Source organism: Sphaerodactylus townsendi, linkage group LG04 (assembly GCF_021028975.2).
Source record: "Sphaerodactylus townsendi isolate TG3544 linkage group LG04, MPM_Stown_v2.3, whole genome shotgun sequence".
Lineage (NCBI taxonomy): Eukaryota > Metazoa > Chordata > Lepidosauria > Squamata > Sphaerodactylidae > Sphaerodactylus > Sphaerodactylus townsendi.
In genome coordinates, this window is record NC_059428.1 from 105,726,198 (window position 1) to 105,750,965 (window position 24,768).

Consider the following 24,768-nt stretch of genomic DNA (forward strand, 5'->3'; position numbering starts at 1 on the left):
TCAGACTGACTGATTATTTTCTGTTATTTGCACAATAACCACAGGATTCCTATAAATTCTAGAATATTTTTACTGCTTAATGTTAAAGAGCATGCAAGGAACTTAAAATAATTGTTCTAGCATCTAAATGTGTAAAACATGTTTTCAACAGACTCTTATTTTTTATTTTGGCATTTTTTTTCCTGATTAAAGATTTTTGGCCTTTATTGTTGCTTGGTGTCTGATGGATTCCTTGTTGTTACACCACATTTATTGGACCGAGCCACTGCCAGGATTATGTAATGCCCACTGAATTTTTTTGGTGTTTTAGAAGGTTACTTTGCATTGCAAGAATATTACTTTAGAAGGTTACCAGAACAGAACATCTGCATTATCTGTTGAAAGTCTTTCCCTCTATTCTGGCTTTTCCCCCATTGAAACTTGATGTTTGATAGAGTGATCCTCATGTAAATAAAATAAATTATATAGTTATGCTGCCTTGGGATAACACAACATTTCTCATATGATAATAAAGCATACAGTTTGCCTTCAAACCTATGCTGAAGATAGTTCTTTATGTACTAAAACTGTTCATACAAGTATATTTGAGAGCACTTCTAGACAAACAGGGCTTTATCACTAGTATGACTAGTGATAAATGGCTTTTTAGGTATTCTATGCTGACATTAATCACATGATGGAAAGTGCCACATTTTTACTCCACGTTATGGAATGGTCGCCCTGTCAAGCAGAATATAAATTACCAAGAATAATCTTTACAAGGTATTTAGTATAGGCTTGTAAAGTTGATGTGCGTATGAAATACGGTGGCATTTGATCATGACAGTTGTAACATTTTGAAGGATCAATGCATATGCCAATTTTTTTTAAAAAAATCATCCTCCCTTAAAAGAATATAATTTTGCTTAGGGTAGGACCATTAGAATGGCACCATTAATTACAGTTTCAAGGATAATTAGCATTTTGCTTTGGATTTTTGCTGATGGCAAATTTGATGTCTGATTGTGCCAAACTTCAAAAGTACAAGAAAAAGGCTCTGGTCCATATACTAAGTACAGAACTAGAAACAAAACAATTTCAGGTTAGTTGCAGATAATTTTTGTGTATGAGCTTTGGTTGGGGAAAAAATGATGCCCTGTTGATTTAGAACTGCATTTCATTCTTATTTGAAAAGTCTCCTACAAGCACATTTTAACTATTTTTTCTCACAAGTGCTATGTGATAACAGATGTTATTATTAATTTTTGAGAACTTTTTAAGGTTCCATTCAATTCTCCCAAATGTCTACCAGTTTCCTCTCTTCCTTTACTAAACTTGCCAGGTATTAGGAACTTTTTTCCCCTTTCTATCAAATTGATGAATCAGTAGGGTTGACAGCTGCAGGTTGGAAATTTTCTGGAGATTTTGGGGTGGAGCCCGAAGAGATCAGGGTTTGGGGAGGGCAGGGATTTCGAAAGAGTATAATGCCACTGAACTGAGCCTCCAATTCAGCCATTTTCTCCAGGGGAACTAGACTCTGTAGTCTGGAGATCAGTTGCAGTTCTGGAAAATCTCCAGGTGCCACCTAGAGATTGGCAACCTAATAAGCCAATCTTCAATTCTTCCAGTAAAATAGCTAAGCTGGACCAAGGCTAAAGACACAAAGAAATCAATATCTAAGAAGGTAAGAGATTAGTATTTTGCTTTTGACAACTATCCACAGTGATCCATGCAGTGATATGCTTGGAGGACCACATTCTTAATTTCTGTGAGATACTAAAGAAAGGGCGTAATGGTGCTTGACAGACAAATTGTTAATTGAGCTCACAACTGTCAACTACCTAGCAGCACCTCTGACACTGCCATTTAGTGCCAGTCATTAAAAGCATTTAAGTATTACTTCTCTTCCTTCAGCAACTCACAGTGGAAGAAGCTCTAGTCCTAGTCAGAGTGTATTCCTTCTATTCTTGGCTCCTCATGTTCTGCCCTTCTGTTGCCTTCTGAGGGTGGGAACCACCTGGGTGGATCCTCTCCCAAAAGCCACACAAGACTGGGATAAACACTTGGCCATAGTCAAACCAAACCAAACAGAAGCGTGAGGCGTAGCATGGGTCTTGATCTGGCCTGTCTGCTTCCTAGTGAAGTTCCCCCGGGTGGATGCCCTGTATTGGGCTTCGCTTTGCTGAGGGGCTTTGCCGGGCAGACGCTCCTGGCAAGAGGTGTTCCCCGTTTGCCAGTTCGGCAGGGCTGTTGCCTCTTGCCGCTGTCGGCACTTCTAGATCAATACCCATGCGCCACCACCGATGGCTATGACAGAAAAACATGCAGCACCGTAATAAAAGTCCAGGGAGAGGTGGGTGGGCAAATCGCCGGCCTGCCTGAGCACATGGCCGGCACAAAGAAGGACTGACTCCTTTAAAGGTTTTGTCAGCCCTCCCCTCTGGTGACATCAGCCCTGGCCCAACATGCTGCGGGCTTTGCTTCTGCCCTTGGTTGGGCGGAAGCAGTCACCTTGGCAGGCTCCACCTCCCCCACCCCAAGAGGCAACCGCAGCTGGTGGGTGATTCACAGCTGTCTTAAGTATCAAGCATTACTCAGTGTCAAATTCCTAGCAAGTACCAGCCTGCCTCATCCTTTCTTACTTATACAGAGTAGTGGACTCTTAGGGAAAACTCTCTCCTGGCTATTATATCACATTCCATAGTATTATTCCCTTCTTTGCATGTACATATGAACTTGCACACACAAATTCCCATTTCGTCTTAAGAAATTAGAGTGGGCAGACCTGTGAATACTGAAGTCGTCTGAAAGATCTCTCCTCTGTAGTAAGATACTCAATTTTGTCAAGCAACGGAGAATGACACTGCTGGGGGATTGCTGTTGGAATTAGGGGGTGATTTGCTCGGAAGATCAGGAGATCAGGAGCCAACACTTGTTCCTGGGAACTGTTTCTCCCCCCCCTTTCTTTTTGCATCCTGGGGGAGGATGTTCTGTGGGCTTGCCACGCTGTTTCTGCCAGTTTCAAGTTTCTTTCTCAGCTTCAATAAGATTTTTTTAATTTGTAGAACTGTGTTGTGTTCCCTCTGATTTTTACAGTGTTCCTTTCTGTTCAGTGCTTGGATTTGTTCTTGTGTGGATTCATATTAGCCCTGTTGATCTTGCACTGCCGCAGCGGCACTTGGGTTCTGCTGGGCGTTCAGTACATTGCCATTTGTTCTGCTCAGTTTGCAAAGTGTTCCCAATACTTGAGTTAACACTCTACAGCGGGGGTCCTCCAACATACGGCCCTCCCAGATGTTCATGGACTATGATTCCCATAAACTCTGCCAACTGGCCATGCTGGTAGAGGCTGATGGGAATTGTAATCCATGAACATCTGGAGGATGCATAGCAGAACCCAGTGCCTTGAGATTCTCTGGTTTAATTTGGTTCAGTTTGGCTTGGCACATTGGCTTGTGGTTCAACTGAAATTACTGCATTCTGCAATGGTTGTGTTGGTGTTTCCATGGGAGACATTTGACTAGTGATTGCTACTTAAAGGCACAGCTTTTGCCCTGGAGAAAGCTTGGAGTTCCCCCCTCCCTCCATAGGAAATAATGGAGCACAGCCATAGCCACCCTGTTTAGGAACCCATAGAACTGGACCTCTGGTCCAATCTACCTAGGAGGTAATTTAAAGGATGTGCACCAATAGCTCCCATGAAATGTTGGTGCCTGAAATTAAAGAAAAACCCTTCCTATATACATACAGAAATCAGGAAGTTTATAAATAATGTTAATTTGCTTTAAAACTTCTGGAAGTTACCACAATGGTTGCTAATTGTCAGAAAATGGTCTTCTCATAGTGGCTCTTCTCTTCAGCACTTGGAGAAGGTGCACCTCTCCAGCTGAGAGATGCTGTTGATTGGGGGGTAAATAAGGCTTAGGGTGGGAAGATACAAAGGGAGGGAGGAAGCCGAATGAGCATGCTGTTTGTTGGCTAACGCTGAACCATCTTGGGACCAGTGCTCTTTAACTTATTCATAAATGACCTGGAAGTAGGGGTGGGTAGTGTGGTGGCCAAGTTTGCAGATGATACCAAATTATGTAGGGTGGTAAGAACCACAAAGGATTGCGAAGAGCTCCAAGTGGACCTTAATAAATTAGGTGAGTGGGCTAAGAAATGGCAAATGCAGTTCAATGTAGCTAAATGTAAAGTGATGCACATAGGGGCAAAAAATCCAAACTTCACATACACGCTACAGGGGTCAGTGCTAACAGTCACAGACCAGGAAAGGGATTTGGGCGTCTTAGTTGATAGTTCCATGGGAATGTCAACTCAATGCATGGCAGCTGTGAAAAAGGCAAACTCTATGCTGGGGATAATTAGGAAAGGAGTTGATAATAAAACTGCAAGGATTGTCATGCCCTTATATAAAGCAGTGGCGCGACCGCACTTGGAGTACTGTGTTCAGTTCTGGTCGCCACATCTCAAAAAGGATATCGAAGAGATAGAAAAAGTGCAGAGAAGGGCAACGAGGATGATTGAAGGATTGGAGCACCTTCCTTATGAGGAGAGGCTGCAGCATTTGGGACTCTTTAGTTTGGAGAGGAGACGTCTGAGGGGGGACATGATTGAAGTCTATAAAATTATGCAAGGGGTAGAAAATGTTGACAGAGAGAAATTTTTCTCTCTTTCTCACAATACTAGAACCAGGGGGCATTCATTGAAAATGCTGGGGGGAAGAATTAGGACTAATAAAAGGAAACACTTCTTCACGCAACGTGTGATTGGTGTTTGGAATATGCTGCCACAGGAGGTGGTGATGGCCACTAACCTGGATAGCTTTAAAAAGGGCTTGGACAGATTTATGGAGGAGAAGTCAATTTATGGCTACCAATCTTGATCCTCCTTGATCTCAGATTGCAAATGCCTTAGCAGACCAGGTGCTCAGGAGCAGCAGCAGCCGCAGAAGGCCATTGCTTTCACCTCCTGCATGTGAGCTCCCAAAGGCACCTGGTGGGCCACTGCGAGTAGCAGAATGCTGGCCTAGATGGACTCTGGTCTGATCCAGCAGGCTAGTTCTTATGTTCTTAATTTCTGGACACCTTCTTTTGGGGGGGGGGTTCTGATGTGGCACAGGGGATTTGCTGCCCTTCAAAGATTATTCTGCCTCCAACTTTGCTCTGCTTGTGCCTTTGCAAATAAAATGAAATAAATATTATAAAATACTGTAAATCTTTCATATTCTGTATTCCAAAGGAAATCAAACTTTGTAGCCTGCCCTTGGATGACTTGGGAAATTGTTGAGTGCCTTCTAAAGTGTTTTAAAAGTAGACATTTGAGGGGAAGGCAAGAGGTGGAGGGAAACGTCCAAAAGAGGAAAGTCACCATCTGGAATGTGAAACAGACCCTTTTAGAAATCATTGGAAATGGATGACAAGAGGTTGATATACTAGTTAATTGACTTACAGCCCAACCCAGGGGAGGAAGATCTGCCTATGGAGGCAGTGCAGGGCTGTGCTGGTGGATTTGTCCTCCCCAGGAAACTTATCCCATTGGGGGGGGGGCAAAACTGCTGGACAGTGGTACTGCATTGGCACTGCATCTGCCAGTGTAGCAGGGGCATTCCAGAGAAATGGCCGGGGGTGGAGTCGGTAGTCAGCTGCCACCCAGCCTGCTGGAATGCTGGTGCCAGAGTTTTGGGCTTACGCCAACTTTTTGGGTGATGGGAAGTCCTCTTGGAGGCAGTAGGACAGTGCCGAAGCGGTGCAGTATCCCACTACCAAGGGATCTAGATTGGGCTACCCAGCTGCTAACTCAATTAGAATTAGACCTCTATCTCCTAGCTAAAAAATGCGACAGGTTATTCTGATGATGGCAGCAGATATAATAGGACAGGCCAATTGTGTTGTTCTAATAAGAAAAGAACAGCCCTAAACTGGAGTTATAGGGAATACAGTAGAGGAGATATCCCATAGACTGTGGAATAAAGCAGAGCAAATAGCTACACCCAGAGGTGGGATCCAACCAGTTCTCACCACTTCTCTAGAAGTGGTTACTAATTTTTTCTGTGCTGAGAAGGGGTTACTAAAGCAACCTCCCTGCCCAATAGGGACTGGAAATGCACGTGTGCAGTGGCACCACTGTTTGAATCCCACCACCATCAGAACCTGTTATTAAAATTTTTGGATCCCACCACTGACTACACCATTATGCAGAAAAGGTCACAGCTTCCCACTTTACTCAAAAGTAAGCCCTACTGACTCCAATCAGCCTTAGTTTCGAGTAAATGTGTCTAGGACAGCAGATGTAGCGATACCTACAAAGCTGACCTTTTATCTCTCTCAGTTTTATTCTTCCCATGTCAACATTATTATATTAGGCCATTTGCTTCTAATGCAAATTGTTGACTGGATTATCTGCTCTCCACTTCCCTCAACACAAATTTGATGTTTCATCTTTCTCATTTGTAGCTCTTGCCATCACAGAGCAAACACATCTGACATTTTGCAAATGTACGGTTCTAATCCACTAGTTCCCTAACTAATATCAGTTGTTGAACTGAGTTGATTAGCAGCTTGGCAGGGAAACCTTTTAGCTGTTTGCTGAGCTTGGCAGCAGCGGCCCACTCTTGTGTATAACTTGAGGAAGTGAAAGTCAACTGTGCTGCCACTTTGGAGGCAACAAAATCATGTCTGGGTGATGTGAACAACATTTAACCAGTGAGTGAAAAAGAACAAGAATCATGAAAGGATTGCTTTCTGTCACATTGGGTTTCATTTCTCCAGCAATTGACTAAGGCCAAAAATAAACAGTCATGGTAACGATTTTTATTTTTGTGGCACAGGAAACAAAATCCTGAGATAAGGTCCATCATTTCTTTGGGACCATGTTGAATTGATGTTTTAAATCATATATAACGATGCTCCAGCCAAACTCTTCTTAATGATGTAGTGCAAGATCATTATTTAAAGCCTATTGAACATACTTATGAGTTTGACTTCATTAGGTTTTCAGTTTGGCCCTGTATTTGCTGTCCAATTTTAATAAAGAATTATGTGTGCTGTTTGATTTACTGCCGTTCATTCAAAACTCTCTTTCATTCTCTTTGTAACTGATAGTTCAAATATATGAGCACCCATACACACACATACCTTCTGATAATAGAATAATTTAAAACCAGGTGTGCCACTTGTGGAGGAAAAAATGAATCTCAACTTCATGCTTTCAAGAAAAAAAAGAACATCTGTTTGGAAACTAAGAAATATCATTGATTTACAGTTCCAACTAAATTCTGTGATGTGTTGCATCACTTTACAGTCTAAAATATAAATTGTCTTAAAATGAGGTAATGCACCATAAAATGTAGGGAGAGGCATAACAATTGTTTAAAAAATGTATTTCCTGTATAAAAACTTGGTTTTGTCTATTCTTAAGGGGTGAGTATTACTGAATAGCTGAATCCACATGAAAGTAATTTTCAAGAACAGAGAGACAAATTTGATTCATAACAAGGCCTGAAAAGTCAGTTTACCACAATTGGTTGTACAATTGATTTACTATGTCAGGTGGGGGAACTTCCGACTGCCAGCCTTAGATGGTGAGGCCCTGGCTTCATCAGTGAAAAGTCTTGGTGTAACCTTGAACTCTACCCTTTCATTGAAGGACCAGGTCACGAGAACAGCCAAAACTGCATTTTTCCACCTTCTCCAGGCTAGGCAGTTGGCGCCCCACCTCTCCTAGTCCAATCTCACTGCAGTCATCCATGCAACGGTCTCTTCCAGGCTAGATTACTGCAACTCACTCTACGCCGGCCTACCTTTGTTGCTGATCCGGAAATTAAACCTTGTCCAAAATGCAGCTGCGAGGCTGCTTACAGCCAGCAGAGACCATATAACACCAGTCCTAGAATATCTACACTGGCTGCCCATCAAGTACCAGATCATCTTCAAAGTTCTGGTGGAACATCAGGAGCCTGATTCCGCAGGGTTTGTAAAATGGAGCTGTTCCACTAGGCCTTTCCATCAAACCAGCCAGATGTTTCCCGATTACGATATCTCCCCCGAGCCTCTTGTGGGAGAAACAATATGTCTCACCATCTGGGTTTTTTACCTGGATTGTTTTAAATGGTTTTATGATTTGTTTTAATTGATTGTTATTTATAGATTTTGCATTAATTTTTATGTATGATTTTAGGCTTTATGCCATTGTAAGCCGCCTTGAGTCCTTTGTGGGTAGGGTGGGGTATAAAAATAAATAAATAAAATTACCCATGTAATTCACCACATTTTATGCCAGTTTGCATGTTGAAAATTTCTTTAAGGGAAATACCACACCAGCCTCTGGCATGGTTAGGGTTAGTTGCCTGCAAGATGTTTCCTACCTGGCTATGTGGAATGCAAGAACTCAGGAGGCATCTTATCCCCCCCCACCCCCCGACTGTTTTGCTCTCTGGTCAGTTTCAACCTTGGCTTGCACCAGACATTTTGTGTGCAGTTGAAGGAATTCTCCCCGCCACCCTTTGCTGAAGGTTGCCCTAGGCCATTTGCTCTGCAGGCTCCAAAATGGCAGCAGGAAGAATTCCTGGAGTGAAAAGAGGCAGTTACCTCTTTTTAAGATGTCTCACAGACATATTTTTGTGCTGTGTGGAAAGAACCAATGAAAGGAAGAGCTTTGCATCAGGAAAAAGTTTCATGGACCAGAGGAATGTGCGACCATTAGTGGACTTGATCTGAAGGATCTAAACCCCTCCCCCCAAATGGAGAAATGGAAGGTTATGACATGAATGTTTCAATTATACTTGTGAAGTATGTATAGTTTGGAATTCCAAAATTCATTATGAAATTCAAAACAAAGTAATTCTTGATAAATCCCAGTTTTGATCTTGATCCAAAAGCGAGGTTGGATACAGGAAATCATTGTCATAATGATAGCAGAAATAAATAAAAATGTCACATGGGTTCTGTGAATCAGCAGAAGAGAACTGAACCTTGGGGCAGCATAGCATTAAGTTTGTTTGTTTTACATTTTAATCTCTCGTAGCGTTATTTGATGGATGAATAACTCTTGCTTGAATTTCCCCCCTTCATGTCCTTGCCACTATTCTGATGGTTACCCAGTAACCATGGGAGATTAAAATGTAAAACAAACTTAACACTATGCTTAACGCTACCCAAGGTTCAGTTCTCTTCTGCTGATTCACAGAACCCATGTGACATTTTAATTTATTTCTGCTATCATTATGACAATGGTTTCCTGCATCGAACCTAGCTTTTGGATCAAGATCAGAACTGGGATTAATCTAGAACTGCCCTGTTATGAATTCTCCCCATTCATGTCCTTGCCACTATTCTGGTGGTTACCCAGTAGCCAACAGCCATGTTTTGTATTGGAATATTAACATGCACAGATGTGTAACTGGAAAAAAAGCCCAAATGCATGCACCAAATCATTATTACAGCACTAACCCAGGAGTAACGGGAACAAGAACTGCAGCTGTTTCTGCATTTGAACAATCCATTGGAGCTATTTGCCAAATGAGGAAGCCCTATCTTTCCTATTCTACTGCTGTTGATGAAAAACATTTTTGAAGATAGTTTGAAAGTGAAGAGAGAACAACACTTTGAAAGTTACTAGCAGTTAAATCTCTGAACTGCAGCCAGAGCCAACTTACATCAGCATGCAGTTCTTCTAACAATCGGGTTCTCTGGAGGACAATCACGTACTCTAGAGTTAACCATACTTCCCATCACAGACAAAGAGAATGCAACAGCTTGTTTTCAGCAACGTATACAAGGACAATGGCAACATAAGATATTTTTCATTTGCTTTGGGTGGTTCTCAACAATGGGGGGGAATTTTAGCTGTTCATTTGGAAGAAAAACTGAGAAATGGGCAATCTGCAATCAATACTGCGGGAGTGTGGTCCAGTCCAAGAAAAACATGCAGCTTTCATTTATTTCTCTCTCTAGAGAGTAATCGTTATGGGTAACATCCAGCTGAAACGGCCTCAAGTCTTTTTATTGCCACTATCATCTTGTTCCAAGAGTATTAATTATTGAGCAGTACTACAGGATATTTCACGACATTCTATTTTCCTTCTATTTCTGCCAACAGTGGTTGCTTCTCAACATCTTTTTTTTAAAAGCAACACCCCAGCTGATAGACCTAACACTACTTGTATAAAATTAAATTTCCATTTCACATCCCCTTTTTGGAAATAATTCTAGTTTATAAGAGTAATGTCTCATCAGTCGAAATACTACAGTCTCTCATGTGAGAGAACTAACATTTTAACAATATTCAATGACAAATATTTAATATTAATGGTAATAATTATACATTTGTCCTGGTGACCTCTTGATTGAATCATTCTGGCCATTTCTGTGAGGAATAAAACTGCCAGCAGAGTGAGCAAGATTTTATTGCCTGAGTAAAGGGGATGTCCACTTTCTCCACTTCCATTCACAGTGAGAACAATGGATAGCTTTTGTTCTCTGTGACACTGTTAAGTAGCCAAATCTGATTGACTATGTGGTGTCATCAAACCATGACTTTAACTACGTGATGCCTGCCACATTGGCCGTACACTGAGAAAAAACTATTACAAGATACAAAAATGGCCCAAAGAAGCATCAAATGGGGGGGGGGGCATAATAACTGTAAATGGCCATGAAAAATGGCACAAAGAAGCAGAAAGCAGGGCTTCTGTTCTCTTCAGAGATCTTTAAAGTTCTCTAAATGGAAACTTCTCAAATGAAAATTGAGCATCATGAAAATTAAGCCCCATGTGATTCTGTAAATCTAATTTATTCAGTTGACTTTATTGGCCAGCCAAAAACATTTTAACCACTCAGAAGAAAAAAAAACTCAAAAACAATAAACCAAAGAGTGGTAAACACAATGTCAAATTACAAGGGCTGCAATCCTAAATCCTAGGAGTAACACCAATTGAGCTCAATGGAATTTATTTCTAAGTAATCATACTTTTGTATTGTCGAAGGCTTTCACAGCTGGACAGAGGCGGAGCAAGGGAAAACTGAGCCCAGGGCATGCATGCACCCTGTGCCCCTGCTGCAACACTACCTGCCCCTGCCCCAGAATGCCCCTTCCACTGCCCAGCCATGCTTTTGCTGCAGCTCCACCCAAGGCAACATGCCTCCCTGCTCCATAGGCGCTATGCCACTGTGGCTGGAATCTCCGGGGAGTTGTGTGGTTTCCAGGCTGTATGGCTGTGTTCTATTAGCATTTTTTCCTGACATTTCACCTGCATCTGTGGCTGGCATCTTCAGAGGATCTGATGGTAGTAAAGCAAGCGGAGTATATATCACACTTTTGATTGCACTGCACAAAATCTAATACAGATCATTGATTTGATAGTTAACCAAGAAAATGTTATCAATTCTTTCCTAAATTTCTGGTCCTAGATTGCAAATCTGGCCATACTGCATTAAAGATTTTTTTTTCTGAAATACTTTTATATTATTTGACTTAGCTTTATCTTATTGCACTACAAACTCTAATTTCCTAAATATGAGCATTTCCTTATATTTGAGACAGCTGAATGACTAAATAGTCATCTTTAATTTCAGCTACACCACATGTGCTACTTTCTTATGATGTGATAGATTGCTAGCTTCTCATATCACCAGTTTTAAAAAAATGTGTGGGCCTGGTTTAGAATCACAGGGGTTCAGACTAATTAGAAATCTAAATTTCTTCGTGCAAGCATGACAATTTCATTATGTTTCTCAGCTTGAAAAAATTATTCTAATTAAGCTAAATCAAAACTAAATAAAAACAACTTATTTCTAGTGGGTCACCTGAAAGATAATGCTGAGAAAAGTAAAAGAAAGTACCAGAAAACACACTTTTGTTTTGTTTGTCTTAAACAGCTCCAAATTTAAGGTCAAAGTTGACTCCCAAGAAAATGACTGCAACACCACTTAGGTTTACAGATATAATCACATTTTCTGACAAGTCTGGTTTAATTAGAAATAAAACTGTGGGAGGGATCCTGTGGGATATTTCCACTAGTGGAAAGGGATGTGATTTTTGCAGATTCCCTCTGTCTCTTAAGACTCGATTCCCCCCACATGCTGTTCTTGGTGGTTTTAAAGAAGGTCCAGCAGCAGTATTTTGGGGGATCATTTTAGGCTGAAAATGTAGTCCTGTTTCATTGATGGAAATCCCTTCCATCCTCCAAAATTTCCCAAAGGATCCAAGCCTTTTCCCAACCATACTATTGAAATACATAGGAATACTGCTGTTTAAAATGCCACCTGTTTTTACAGCAGTTGCTTAAAATTGGTATGTATTCATGCATCCCTAGTTAAGATATCAATTAATTCTTTGATAACAACTGGAAACAAAAATTTCAAAACTACTACAATTCTGTACTTCAGGTAAGTTAGATGTCACTTACTTCTTGCAGTTAACTGGCTGGCTGGTGGGAAATCCTGTCATTGTAGAGTAGAGAACTATCATATTTATCTGCTACTTGAGATGAAAAAGTAGGTAGTTCATGGAGATTTTTTCCCCTATGCCATCTGGCCCTGAGGTTCTTGTTACATCTATTATTGAATCATTAAAGTAAATGAGGTGAATAACACGATTAAACTTGTTTACTTGTCATGTAACAGCCAGTTAACAATGAAATGTAACTTCTGCTTTCTGTGTAATGAAAATGTCTTGGTGTTACTAAAAGTGATCCCTAACATTAACGCTGGATAAATATATTAAATTTATAATCTAATCCAAAAGGACATTAATTTTTTTTGCTGTATTCTGCCTATTATTGTACCATCAGCTATATGAAGATTGTTCCTCATATTTAAAACTATATAAAACAAATAAATAGTCATGTGGGAATAACTCTATGGTCCTTTCTGCACAGATCACACGAGCGGGGGTGCATCGGCATAGTCTATGCTGGTGTACCCCCTGGGGCCATTAGCATGAGCAGTCCTGCTGGCCCAGCAGCTGGCGATGTGCCCTCTGCATGGCCGCACTGCTCCCGGTGCCCTTCTCCCTCCCGCCAGCTCCCATTGCTCTGTGGAGGCCAGGGGACATGCCCCTGTGGCCATAGTGATGCCTCCAGGGTCGGAGGCCAGGAGGTGTGCCCCATGGCCTCCACTGAGCAACTGGAGCTGGCAGGAGGTAAAAGGGCACCAGGAGCATCACGGGGAAAATGCAAGCTTCCACACGATGCCGTTTGTTCAGCACCAGATGGAAGCCGGAGTTTTCAAAAAGACTTGCTCAATGAGTGAGAAAATGCTGTTGTGGAGGGAAAACGCCACTGTGAAATCTTCTCCTTCACAATGACGTTTTTACCAGCCCCATGCCAGTCCAAATGGCCCATGCGGAATGGGCCTATGAGCATAATTTTATCCCACTACTCACTTGGGCATTTATAGACTCCTTGATTAAAGTACTTTTGTCTACACAGAAGATTGAGGGTGGAGAAGAGAAGTCAAAATGATTGATCACTTTGGAACCATCACAGAAATCTTGCTAGAATTGATTAGGATCTAGGGCAGGTGTCCCCAACTTTTCTGAACCTGCAAGCACCTATGGAAGTCTGACAACGTGCAGTGGATGCAATCACAAAATGGCTGCCACAAAGTAGCTGCCGCAGGCGATAAGTGGCTATTGCAGATTATTTTCACTTACAAAGTGAAGATTCTTGTGCTATGGTGGCAGCCCATCAAAGGCCCAACAGAGGCTTTGTTTGGAAAAACTCCACCTGACCCCATCCACATTCTCGAAACACGTGGCGAACACCAAAAAAAGTGTTGGCAGCCCTCTGATCTAGACAAACATCGACAACTAGATTTCCCTCATAGTTAGCCAGTACCAGAAAAGGTAGCCAGCAATAGGAGGGAAAAAGTAGAATCACATCACAGATTGGGGTGGAGTAGAGAGGGGAGGACAAGAAAGCTGAGATGGAAGGGCTAGGCCCATGGATATCCTATGATGAAGAGTTCATAAACAGAGGCAGGGAGAATCATGAGCGTTTCTTGAAAGAAACTTGAGGAGAAAAAAAAGAGCCTGTATGCTGCCCTGCATTTCTACAACATCTCTACCTATTCTGGTTGTCACAGCTGCCTCAGAAATTTCTTGGGTAAGCTTGGGAACATATTTTCTCCTTTGGGGATCTCTGCCAGCTATTGATCTAGTTTTGCATGCATATGTTTGCATCTCAAAGCCAAGAGACCTTCTTCCTACCATACCCAACATGTCTAGGAGACTGAGAATATAAAAAAATATGATAGAAGATGAAAAGATAGCATATTTCTTCACCTCCAGTGTCATTATAGCTGAGATGAGAGACACACTCACCAAGGAAGTGAATGATTGCTCGGCCATTACTCTCCCTTCTTCATATTTCATGCTTGCTGTTTTCTTTTTACTTTTTAAAATGAATTACTGGATGTTTATGCATTCATTTGGAGTTTTATTAATGAAATTGTCACTTTTAAAAGGACTCTGGAGACTCAGGAGAAGGAGATTTTGTAATCACTTCACACAGAGATCTGTGTACATTGAACTTCTGCTTCAAATTTACAGACTTGTTTTCCAACCTTTTCTAACTGTTTCACCTCACCACAGCTCCATCCCATCCCAGAATAGGCATGTTACATGTATATGTGGGTATGTTTTTTTAATCCCCTTGCACATTTGTGTATGGTTAGGCAGAGTTATGGGCATAACTCTATGGGTTCTCTGGGAAAATAAAGGCTTCTGAACAGAATGATGCTTGAACAACAAGCGATCACAGCAGGTGCAGATTTTAAGATGGAAACATGTAACATTTGCTGAAAAACATACTATCTCTAACCACAGTTTATAGCATTATGGTTGTTCTACTCATTATATTTCTCCTTTGTTACTTGGATCAACTCTCCAGAGATGAGAATATAGATTTCTTTTACAAGAGTTACATTTATTGATTAATTGAACAATAGAAGTTTCCATTTCTCAGATAGGAACAGCATGAGAATAGCAATTCAATTCAATTCAATTATGGCTCAGATTAAAAGTAAAGGGTGACTTTGGTGAGTATTACTGGCAATATGCTTTCTTAGCACTCACATATTGCTTTTGATGAATAATGCTTACAATACTTAAAATGTCTCCCTGATATATGCATGTGTTTTTTTAAATGTGTGAATGTGAATCAGTTTGGAAAAGGACAGTTGAAATTTTCTGCCCATTTATAGTTTAGATAATCTGCATAGGGGGGGGAGGGGAGAGCTGGGACAGATATACAGAACAAATTTCAACAGGATGGACAAGAAAAAGGTTACATGACATTGGGCTGTATCTTGTATTGGAAATAATGAACACATGAAAAGACCACCCTGCTCATTGCTGTACTGTCTAAACAAACATGGTTAGGCCTTCTTTATTTGTCTAGAAGAAACTTAAGGGATAAAGATGATAGTATCATGGCCATATTTTGAAGTTCCCAGTGAACAGAAGAATGAGAAATAAACATGTCCTCAAAATGAATAGCTTAGAGCAACTGATGCCATGCAAATCCCACAGTCCTGCAGTTTCCTCTAGTTAACAATCACACAGGATGAAACATGATCAGATATTTAGAATATTAGCTAATTACAATTTCTAAGGCAGCAACAAAGAATCTCCAAGGAAAGGTCTCTGACGATAGTGAGACTGTGGTGGAATAAATGAGCTGAGTACTGCAGGCTACACAGTTATTTACTGAATGATGTTGCCTCTCCAACTACTTCATATGACTATGAAATGCCAATTAAAATTGATCCACATCTTAAAAATACAGAATATGTTCAAATTACAGTTGTCACATTAGCAAGCCTAGAATGAAGGGGAAAGTGTAGAACACCTGGCTGATTTTCTTCAGCACCCATGGTTAGCTTCTATGGCTTTTCTTCCAGTTCCCTAACCTTTGGGTTGATAGAGTACTCATGAAAAAAACTAGCATGCTTCCAAACAAGGAATTGTGTTGTCCTTTAGCTGCTGTGACTCTGCTTTGTCCTAAAATAGAGTGAAAAGTAGCCCTAAGTTGGCATGCTGTGAACTTTCATACAAAGGCTGTGGCCAGATAAACTCATCTTGCTACGTTCCCTCTGATACAAATGAACTCCTGAGCAGATTGCCTCAGTGACTGTCTAAGTTTGATTCAAGTAACTTTGTGTCTGTTCAGCAGCTGCTTATTCTACAGGGCCAGGTTCTTGCAGCTTCTATGTGTGCCAAGAACTACATTTCTTAATGGACAGCTAAAGCACAGAATTACCCTTGATTTTTATCCCTTCTTTATATCCTTAAATGACCAAGATCAGCTATATGGTTTGCTTTTTGTGTGTATCTGCAAGAAATGATCACAATTTTAAAATTAGTTGTGTTCTTGGGAAGATATGGAAGGAACACACTTGGATTTAGCCAGCTTTGTTTGCTCAGTCTCATCCATTTGTCCTCACTAGAGCTCCCATTCCAGATGGCTTTTGTCCATGCAGGTCCCAGGGTCCTCAGTTTATCTTTTGGGGGTGATCCCCACTTTTGGTTGCCATGCCCTCCTGCATGGCATATTGTTCTTGAGTCTGGTTAGTAATGGCTTCTGTAGAATGAAGAAAGGCTATTTGGAGTATGACAGTTGGGGAAGATCCTATTCCAAGAATTCCATCACACTGATCCTTCTCCCCCCAAAATACCTTATTAGCATTTGCAGGGAGTTCACCTCCAAAAAGACAGAAATTTAAAATGAGTGAAAAACAGATTCAAAACTATGCTGATTAGTTTGGCATGATTTGGATTGCTTCAGGCCTGCTGCCATTTTTTAAAGAATCCCCTTTCCTCTCCTTTCAGTTATTTGTTGGTTGGCTCTACTGTCATGGCCTCTGGATTATACATGGAACTTGGAGACTGTGACAGGCACAGAACTCTACCACCATGGTCTCCAGGTTCTACATGGGACTTGGAGGCAGCTACCCCCATTGCTACAGTTCAGGTAAGTAGGTAAGAACATAAGAACATAAGAACAAGCCAGCTGGATCAGACCAGAGTCCATCTAGTCCAGCTCTCTGCTACTCGCAGTGGCCCACCAGGTGCCTTTGGGAGCTCACATGCAGGAGGTGAAAGCAATGGCCTTCTGCGGCTGTTGCTCCCGAGCACCTGGTCTGTTAAGGCATTTGCAATCTCAGATCAAAGAGGATCAAGATTGGTAGCCATAAATCAACTTCTCCTCCATAAATCTGTCCAAGCCCCTTTTAAATGTAGGGGGAGATGGAGGAAGAGATGGGGGTAAACTTCAGATTTGGGTCTAATGGACCAGCTTTTTTTCAATAATTCTGAATTTTCTGATGTGGGGGTTTGAAAATATCCAGGACCCCCCCCCCCCCCAAAATTCAGGTCCATTAGATATGAATCTGAATTTAGTGGTGGAGTTTTTGCATACCCCTAATGCTACGTTATTTGCACCATTCTAGTCATCCTTCTCTTTTTTGATTTAGAGGTGAGTAACCTGTGGTTGATTGTTAGTTGCGTAGATCACACTCGAAGTAAGTACAACTACATATCCTGCTTTTACTTTTTCAGAAATTATTTATCAAATTGTAATTCTAGTGGACAGGCTGGCACTTTGTGCAACTGATGAATGAAATAATTTCAAATTCCTGAATACCGTTAATGATCTTCTGGAAGCATATTTCAAATCAAGTTGATAAGATTTGGAATGAGTAAATGGCAGGGATTTTTAAAGTTTTTCCTCAGTGTGCAATTCTTTGCTATTTTGAAGCCTTTACGTTCTTCTGGGGGTACAGGGAATGGAAGGATGGCATAATGCCTACTCCTCTTTAGAACCTATGTCCAACTTGTCAGTGTTCCACTCTGACATTTTCACTAAAGTTGCTGCTTTGGCTTCAGTTTTTCCATTTCCATTTGCCTCTTTTAATAGCTCAAACTTAAACACATTAGGAAAAAGTAAACATATTGGGAACCTATGAAACACATGTTCAAGTACTGTGCTGGTCCACTTGTGTTGTCCTCCTATATAAAACAGATCTCCAAATTCTGCTGCAGTTCCCTGAGAGCCGTTACATGTTTGCATAGACAATACTGACTTTGGCAGACCAACAGCCTAATTTCACATTAAGCTACTTCCAGTATTCATGTGCATGCTGTCATCAAATCACAATTTGTGCCCTTTCTGCTGCAATTAATTTCATATCTAATTTAGTGACAACTGTCAACTGCCACTGTTCAGATTTAGACTCATACAGTCCTATTTCCTCTCATATAGTCAAAAAATATTTTGAGTGACTCCAAAACTAATATGTGCACTCTGGATATCCAATTTCTGTTTCTGTTGCAAATTTTTCTATTGCCAAAGAGGCAGACTATTCAACTTGAACAATTTCTAGGGAGGTTTGTCTCTTTGGCAGTGGGAGGGGCTGCAGAGCAAAAACAGAAGAAACTCTCTGTTGAGTGTGCAGGTTTCATCAGCATTCATTTCTAACATATGTAGATCTTGATCTTTATATTTTATAAAAAAATGAGGTGTGAGCAGAGTGATTTATTTTTGGATATTTGGTGAGAATTGTTTCCATTTTAACATGTAAGACCAGTTTCAGTAATAATGATCCCAGATGTCTCTTAAGTATTCAAAAAACATGCTACTTTCAACATACAGAGACTGTAAAATGACTTCAGTGTAATGACTTATTCTGATTATGAACATAATGGGAAGACTCTAGCCTTAGGTTGGAGGAAATTCTTATAGCCTAAGGAGCCTTCCACCAACGCAAGGGGCCCTTCCATTGCAGGAGGGCTTCAATTTACTTAATGGAGTAGTAGACCAATATGTATCCCCATTAATTCATTAATTCATTAATTAATTCATTCATCTTTGTACTTATTTCCCACCCATCACCAAAATCCCTGTGTTTGATTCCCAGAGTGTCACGTACTTTCTAGCAATGACTAAACTACTGTAGAGATTTTCCATGAGAGGCGCTAGAATGACATGATAGCTTGCACTACCTGCTGTGATTATTGTGTGTATGTGTGTGTGTGTGAGGGGGGGAGGGTTAAAGTAATCAGAAGCCTTTCCTAGCAATCTGTGAATGACAGATGTAACATATGCTCCAGCACCCCCCTCCCAATCAACTATACTCTGTGTCAGAAAAAAGATGTTAGTATGGTCAGTTGAGGTACAGCGATCAAGAAAATTGTATGCTTCCATGTTAGAATATAGTCCTGAATGAATACGAGAATTATAATTCATTTTTTATGTACGGATTTTGTCGAAACCATCATTTTGTGCATTGTTGAACACGGTACTTTGTTACAAGAGCATTTATCGTTCATTGAACAAGTCTCACAAATACTTGTATTTTTACTGTCAAACTTTCAAATGGGTAAGGGTAGGTTGCAGGGCTAGCTAGGCACTAAGACCACAGAGCATTTTACAACAAAGAAGGTCCGGCATGTTTTGTTTTGTGAAGGAGGAATATTCAGCCCCATTAACATCCTTTTCTGTGACAGTCTACAGGCTTTCTAAATTATGGTTGCCAACCTCCAGGGGAAGCCTGGAGAACTCTCAGAATTACAGCTGTTCTCCAGACTACAGAGATCAATGCCTCTGGAAGAAATGGCAGCTTTGAAGGGTGGCCTTTGTAGCATCAAAACACCACTGAAGGGTGGCCTTTGTGTCATCACATCACCACTGAGGTCCCTACCTTCTCCCAGCTTCCCTCTCTCCATGTGTCATCCCCAAAATCTCAGAGTTGGCAAGCTTGCCACAAATGATAGTTATGTTAACATATCAGTTATTAGTGTTAACAGAAGGATTCTAATATCCTTTATTAATCAGTAGCACAAACGTATCATTATGAGCCGAGTGAAATTTCTCACTTCTTGTTCATCCCAAATTTGCAAAAGATTTATTTTCACAAATGTTTTTTTGAAACGGTGTTTCACAGAAATGCTAAGGATTTAGTTTTGCTTGTGCAAAATATTAAGACTAACAATTTTTAAAATCCATTTACTCATTTATCAAACAATTTTTCATCACAGCATAGAGATATAAAAAGGTTCCGTATGCTCACAACAGGTTGTTTTGAAAGGCAACTCAGTTTAATTTACACTCAAAAGAAGCCAGGATGTGCTGGGTCCATTCACTCTGAGGCAGCAGCCTGTAATTCAAAAGAAAACACAGCAGACCCAAGAATGTATATCTTTTGATGAAATATATATACACACTTCTCCTAGAGTTTCAGAGAAATAAAAATAACCCCACATCGACATTTAATATTTCTTAGGTAAGGTTATCAGTGTTTTAGCTCCAAATGACCTTTCTCAGGAATGGAATTGATCTTCAGAGAAGCCATTCAAGATTGCAATAGTGATAGCCTGTCCGTTATAGATCTAAGGAAAAAAATATTAAACATTTCTTAGGAACTGAAGTGTACAGCAGCATGGTCAATGAAATTGATTTCAACATTATATACATAAGAAATAAAAAAAATTCAATATAATAAAAGGGCAGAAAGTATTTGCCTATTGCAAAGTTGTCCCAACACATTCTCAGTGTCTGAGAAGAGTATGATGCGGAGCAGCACTTGACCCAGGGATAGAACTCTGAACCAATCAAAGAGGCTGCATTATCAAACAGGACCCATAACCTAAACTTGGCAATGCTGTGGCCTAACAACAACTTTAAAAACAACCACAGACAATTGATTTGGCCCATTCTGAAGATAATGTGTGAATCAGTCCTGGATTGGTCCACAGGTCAAAATGTAGCACTCCAGAAGTACTCCGGCAATGCTACCACAATGCTAGACCAAGACATTAATGCAAACACTTACTAAGTATTGGTGGGAGACCAAATACCCCTTCGTACAAAGTACAACTTGATTGTGATAAACAAACATTGGTACAAAGTACAGCTTGATTGTGATAAACAAACATTTGATCAATAGATTTCTTTTCGTGAATGTTCAAAATTATATTGCAAATTGTTTCATTGCATTCTCAACACTGCTTTCCTGCAACTCACTCATTCACACTTCCCATATCTGTTGAGCCCTTGCACAAGAAAGAAAAAAAATGAACTCAGTTTAATAGCTTGTCTTAAGATTGCTGAGGCAATGAGGAGAGCTGCTTTCTGACTAGTGTTCCTCCCTTGCCCATTTTGCCCAATGATCCTCAAATGGATCGATCGGTCGATTCCCCACTTCAAAAGTGAAAGTGGAGGGGACCCCTGCTCCAGCGCGCGGTTTCAAAAAGGTGTACTTCCGACCAGGATCCGAAATGACGCATGCTGAGGGGTGGGAGGAGCGGCAGAATCGGGGTGACTGCGTTGTCGCTGCGTTGTTGCTCCGTGTGTAGTGGGGAGTGCTGCGCAGCACCCCGGGGTACTTGCCGTGAGGAGCGCGCATCTAATGGTGGGTGGGGAATCGACCTACGTTTTCGTTAATCAAGTGTTCCCAATTGACCCATGAACACTATCCACACTGTCACACTGCAGCCTGAGAACTGTGGTTTAATAGAGGCCCCTTCCACACACGCAAAATAATGCGTTTTCAAACCACTTTCACAACTGTTTGAAAGTGGATTTTGCCATTCCGCACAGCTTCAAAGAGCACTGAAAGCAGTTTGAAAATGCATTATTCTGCATGTGCGGAATGAGCCTAAGTAAATTCTGACCAAGCCCCATCATGATGCTCAAAATCATCTAGGGTATCCTAGTATCCACTCACTGAGTAAGTACATTGTGAGAAGGTTCCAAAAACAGCTATTCAGTGTAAGTTTACAAAGTGCTGCTCATTTTAAATTCCAAATAAATCATCAATGCAGTCATAAGAGGTTTCAGATCCAAGAGAAAATAACAAATGTTTCATGTATTGTCGAAGGCTTTCACGGCCGGAATCACTTGGGTGCTGTGTGGTTTCCGGGCTGTATGGCCGTGTTCTAGCAGCATTCTCTCCTGGCGTTTCGCCTGCATCTGTGGCTGGCATCTTCAGAGGATCCTCTGAAGATGCCAGCCACAGATGCAGGCGAAACGTCAGGAGAGAATGCTGCTAGAACACGGCCATACAGCCCGGAAACCACACAGCACCCAAACAAATGTTTCATTTTTCCTGTGCTTTATTTGTAAAAAACAAAAAACCAAATTATCCTGGAGAACATTTGCAACCCCATCATTTTCAACTTCAAAATCTTGCTTCTCTCCAGTTCAAATTACACTTGTGTATCTTCTCACCAACATTTTGTTCTCCACTAAATTTGTGCTGCACTAGCATTATTTCTAGTCAATGATGTACAAATGTTTATGATACAGAAAAAAACATTAAAATGGCACTTCAAAAATCCAAACAACTTAGGAATAATAACAATGAAAATGGGCAAACAATGAACGACCAGTTATGAAAACAAAAACGAAACTGGGAAGTGCATAATCATATATCCCCAGAGGGGCAGTCCACATAAATCTTATTTGGATTGTTTTCAGTTAAACCAGCATGCTTACATTTAAATTCATTTACAGTGCCACCTTAGGTAGATTTACACCTTTCTACATCCATTGAAATCTGCTTAGAATGGCACTGTTATAGTTCAATCTGATTGAGTGCACTAATAAATGGGTACTCAGGACGGAGTGAACTGCCGTGTACCATGTACATGTTTACTGATATTGGATAGGTACAACTAGTAGGCATGCAGACACAAAGAAGTAAAATTGAAATGCCAGTGAGATGGGTACCAACTTGTGAAGAGAATAACCATTTTGCTTGTATATTACTATATCCAAAGAAACTCCATTTTGATAGCTGGAAAAGCTTACCAAAAATCTTGTTTTCTGTCTTCCCGTTTTCACATAGCTTAGAAGCAGGTGTTTGCAAGTAGAGATAGACTGTACCACCACCAAGGTCAGATTCCTCATTATGGCCTTGGAATCATCTCCAATTGTTTTCAGCTAGACCCAAATGGTCACCTAAAGCCCTAATTGAAAGTTTCAAAAGGGTGGGGCAACTTGCTCACCTTCCGGAGAGTTCTTACTAACTTGATACATGATTGATTAATTGGTAATTATTTGGTGTGGTGAGCTTATGCCATAAACTAATCTCATCAGAGTTAGCAGTCACTTTTCCTTTGTTTATTATCTACTTTGCCTCTACTCTGCTTACACACAGAGGACTTCTATTATATTTTCAGCTATTACTCATAAGTTGCCACAATTAAAGTAAGTACTTATACACAAGATGCAGTACTTAAATTTGAAACAGAGTTGTGCATGTCATTTTAATACCTTTCTGCTATAACTCTATCTCTCAAAGGATACAAAAGCAGATATTTATAAGGGAAGGATGTGAAGGGAAGTACAAACCCTTCTATAGGCCCACATTTTCCTCATGTTTCCTATTAGGCCTAATAAAGTCTTGTTATAGGTCAAAATTGGATGCTGTCTTGGAAGTAAAAGCCCTGTACTTTATCTTCTAATCTTCTTCAAAATATTGACTCAAGAGCCATTAATATTCATCATTACATGGGGATAAACCATCAGGGCTGTCTTAATGGAGTATGATCAGCGAATGCTGATGGATGTGTCCAAAGAGCCTCTCCTAATATCAAAGTCAATATGTTTGGACACACGACTGGGTATTCAGCACTCTCATTAAACAAGAAAAATCCAACTCTCTTTACAGTTTTTTCTTGATGCTTCTCAGGAGTTTGCAGTCTGCCAATTATCTTGCAGAGATGCAACGAATTTTTGAACTTCTTTGAACATTACTCTCAACTGTTTGCCTTCCAAGGCAACAGTGCCTTAATTTCCATTTAATTTTTTTATTGGCTACAACATGGCAAAATATCTGTATCAAAAGTAAACAACATACATTTTTAGCCTGAATCAACCTTTTTCCAGTTTAGGGGTATTCTACTTTAGCTCTGCATGGTAAAAATAAAATTATACTTCCAAACATGAAGAAGAGAGGATTTTAACCCTATGGTAACCACGCCACATGCAGACCCAGTACTAGAATTGCCAACCTTCAGATGGGATCTGGAGATCTCCCAGAATTACAACTGATCTCCAGACAACAGAGATCAATTTCCCTAGGGAAATTGTTCGTTTGGAAATTGGGCTCTAAGCAGTGGTGGGATTCAAATAATTTAACAACTGGTTGTTTACAAGCACCATTTTAACAACCGGTTCTGCCAAAGTGGTGCAAACCTGCTGAATCCCACCACTGGCTCTATTCTCCACTGACTCTTTTCCTAGGGTCTATGTCCAAGTCTCCAGGAATTTCTCAACCTGGAATCGGTAGTCTTACACTTGGCCTATATGAACAGGTAAATCATGGAAAAGAGGGGAGACATTGGATTGCTTTCACATACAGTGGAAAAGTCACATTCAATGCACTATAATGATTGTTTGCAGGTGAATTTTCCACAGGAAAACCCAGTTGCAAATAATCATTAAAGTGCATTTGAAGTACTTTATCCAACCATGTGAAAGCAGCCATGGAGGAATGGGGTGGGGCTATCTACTTACAAAAAAAATCTTAATGAAATTTAAACATCCTTATGTGGTTTTTTAAAAGGCAAAAACCGTATCATCTTATATGCAATCACCTTTCAAAATCTCAGCAACATAAGTTTTCTTAATAGGGTCCAGTTATTTCTGCTGATTCTCCCCTCCCAATGTAGACTTCCTCTATTCTGTGCCTAAAGCACATAGACCACCAGCTTGCCACCAGAAATAAAACTTTTCAGGGGGAATAAGGCAAACTGCAAAAGTGCTAAAGTTTTTTTAACTGCATG